This window comes from Cebus imitator, unplaced genomic scaffold (genome assembly GCF_001604975.1).
Source record: "Cebus imitator isolate Cc_AM_T3 unplaced genomic scaffold, Cebus_imitator-1.0 Scaffold87, whole genome shotgun sequence".
NCBI classification, from domain to species: Eukaryota; Metazoa; Chordata; class Mammalia; order Primates; family Cebidae; genus Cebus; species Cebus imitator.
This window is the reverse complement of record NW_016107402.1, coordinates 971,361-974,501: the sequence shown is the minus strand read 5'-3', so window position 1 is coordinate 974,501 and position 3,141 is coordinate 971,361. Positions and strand designations below refer to the sequence as shown.

The following is a 3,141-nucleotide window of genomic DNA, read 5'->3' as shown; positions in this document are numbered from 1 at the left end:
TGCGGTGAGCCGAGATCGCGCCATTGCACTCCAGCCTGGGTAACGAGAGCGAAACTCCCCCTCAAAAAAAAAAAAAAAAAAGAAAGAAAGCATACATCCTTCTTCGCCACTTTGCCCAGGACATGGCATTCATGTTCTCTGCCCATATCCCACTGGTGAACACTAGTTACATACCTAATAGCAAGGAATGCTGGAAAATGTAGTCTGGCTTGCTTTTCTCAGAAACAACTTTACATGTGGAAGGAGAACAGCTTAGATGAACAGCTGACCTTGTCCCAGTTTATGAGGAACTTAAAATTATTGAACTGTCTTATTTGGTATATCCTCAGAATAAAAAAAAAGGAAAAAAGAATTATTGAACCGTCTACCTTTACAGAATGGCTAAGAATACCATGCAATATGTAATGTGGCCACAGGGAGGAAAATGGCCTGGCTTTGTTTGGAAGAAACCAAGGGCAAAAAAAAAGGAGCATTTAAGGCTGGGCATAGTGGCTTACGCCTATAATCCCAGCACTTTGGGAGGCCGAGGTGGGTTGATCACCTGAGGTCAGGCGTTCAAGACCAGCTTGACCAACATGGTGAAAGCTCATCTCTACTAAAAATACCAAATTAGGCAGGTGTGGTGGCACACACCTGTAATCCCGGTTACTTGGGAGGCTGAGGCAGGAAAATCGCTTGAACCCGGGAGAAGGAGGTTACAATGAGCCAAGATCACACCAGTGCACTCCAGCCTGGGCTACAAGGCGAAACTCCCAATACAAACAAAACTCTCAAAAACAAACAAACAACAACAAAAACAAGGCGAATGTGCATTGAAACCAAATGTATTTGTCCAACAAAAGAATAGGATGGGAGTGTGGGGAGGAGCAGAGTTTATCATGATAGCGAGTATTCAGGCAGAGGCTAAATTTGCACTTGGCTGAAGGCTTTAGAACGGGTCATGAAAGATGCCTCCTATCAGTCCTTCTAAGTGTGAACTTCCAGGTAAGATTCCCTAGTCACTTCTAAGCACTTACTTTGTGTCAAGTTCTCAGTAAGGCTCTGAGAACCCAGAACCAAATGAGACAAGGTCATGGCCCTTCGCTTACTCAACTGAAATGCGGAAGCAGGCTAGAAAAAGTCTGAGCTCTGGAAATAGGAGACTGGAGTTTAATTCCTACCTCTGTTATTTCACAGCTGTGCAACACTGGAAAAGCCACTTGGCCTCTGCTTCTGTTTCCTCATTTATGAACTAGTAACAGCAGTTATCTTCATAGATTACAAGAACCCAATGACAAAATATACCCGGAGCATTTGTAGCACAGAGCCTGGTATGTAGTAAGCAGGTTATTTTATTAGTAGCAATATTTTTATGATGACCTTGGATAAGTCACTTCATTTTTCAAAGCCTCAGCTTTCTCATCCGTAGGATGGAGTTAACACTGACATCACAGGGTTGGAATCTTGCTGTGTCGTGGGGTCTGGAGCTGCCATTTCGTCTCTCGGCTTCCTCATGGGGTAAGTGGGTCGCATCATGCCCACTTGATAGCGAACGGAAACCAGCCCCATTCAGCGCAGAGGAGGAACCTGAATTAACAAGGACGCGATTTCCTGGCTGCGCTCCCGGGGAAGGAGGTTTGCGCTGGGTCCCATCCCCCGGCCGGTCCTGCTCAGGAAACGCGGAGAGAAAGCCAGGAACCAGGCCTGCCAGGCCCTGCGGCCCCTCAGCGCCGTCCCTCCTCCCCGACCCTCGGCTGCAGGAAGCCTGCTGGCGGGAACGCCCTGCCTGGTGGGTGGGAAAGGCCGAGAGCGCGCCCGGCACCGGCGGCTTCCCAGGCCGGCGGGCGGCGGGCGGCTTGGAGCTGTCACTGCGGCAAACTGCAAACACGCCGGCCCCCTCCCCCGCCGCCCGCCTGCCTGGTGCAGTCCGCCCCTGAGTATTTCGTGAAGTGCCGCAGCCGGATTCATGGCTCACTGGCGCAGGAGGGGAGAGAGGCTGAGTCCTGCCAGTGCCAGCGCCCCACTCGGCACGGAGCGCACGCCACGGGGGACCGGGCTGGGGAGGGAAGGGTGTCCAGCCCTTTCTTTTGGCAGGTGAGATGCTGAGGCCTGAGGGTTTCTAGGTGAGTGTTCAAGGTCATAGCTAGTAAACAGCGGGGCCGGGATGCAACTCGGGGTCTGTTGCACCCTAAAGTTTGTGTCTTGGGTCTGTGGTTCTGGTCCGGGTTCTTGAGGTGTTGGGGGGTGTGGTTTATATTCTTGCAGCACCTCAAGAACCGGAGTTCTGTACCTGGGGTCTACCGATGGCCTCTTGGAGGTCTGTGGACCCCTTGAAATTGTGTAACGTGGTGTCTGTTGCATTTTTCTTTGAAGTTTCAAAGGTGTCAGTAATCCAAAAAGGGTTAAGAATTTATAGGTCTCTGCAGGGCATGGTGGCTTACGCCTGTAATCTCACCACTTTGGGAGGCCGAGGTGGGAGGATTTCTTAATTCCAGGAGTTTGAGACCAGCCTGAGAAACATAGTGAGACACCACCACTTCCTCTTTACAGAAAATTTAAAAAATTAGGTGGACATGGTGGCACACGTTTCTGGTCCCAGCTACTTTGAAGGCTGAGACAGGAGGATTGCTTGAGCCCAGGAGTTTGAGGCTGTGGTGAGGCGTGATTGTATTACTGCACTGCAGCCTGGGTGACAGAGAACAGACTCTGTCTCAAAAGACAGAAACCAAAAAACTCAAAAAATTACAGCTCTCCAAGCCCGCTATGAGGACTCCAGCTTCATGAGGGCTTGAGGTTTTTCTATGTCTACAGCCTCTTAAGAATATTTCTGCAGGGCCCCGGCTGTTACTCTGTAGCAACTTGGGGACCTCTACATGATCTTGGATCTTTCTACTGGATCTTGAGACTCTTTCTATAGAGTCTTGAGATCTCTCTGGGGATTTCAGGTCTTTATGGGGTCCTGGTGTCTCTTCTGCAGTTATGAGAATCTCACTATAAGGTCTGATGGTCCTCCATAGAATGAGTTCTAAATCTGGGTCTCAGGATGTCTATGAACTCCCTGAAATTGTAGGTAAGATTTTATGGGTCTCTCTGTATACATGGAATTCTGGAGAGAGGTTTCATAGATTTCACCAGATTTTCTTTTTTTTTTTTTGAGACGGA

At 49.3% G+C, this 3,141-nt stretch overlaps 1 protein-coding gene across 1 annotated transcript in view; it reads left to right on the top strand.

Annotated features, from left to right (window-relative positions):
• The first annotated feature begins 1,973 nt into the window (after nt 1-1,973).
• The window catches only part of LUZP1 (leucine zipper protein 1), a 95,492-nt gene continuing 94,324 nt past the window's right edge, over nt 1,974-3,141 (top strand). Inside the window, exon 1 of the mRNA XM_017534504.2 lies at nt 1,974-2,102. The gene's annotated coding sequence lies outside the window, so the exon portion shown is untranslated. The remainder of the gene's footprint in view (nt 2,103-3,141) is intronic.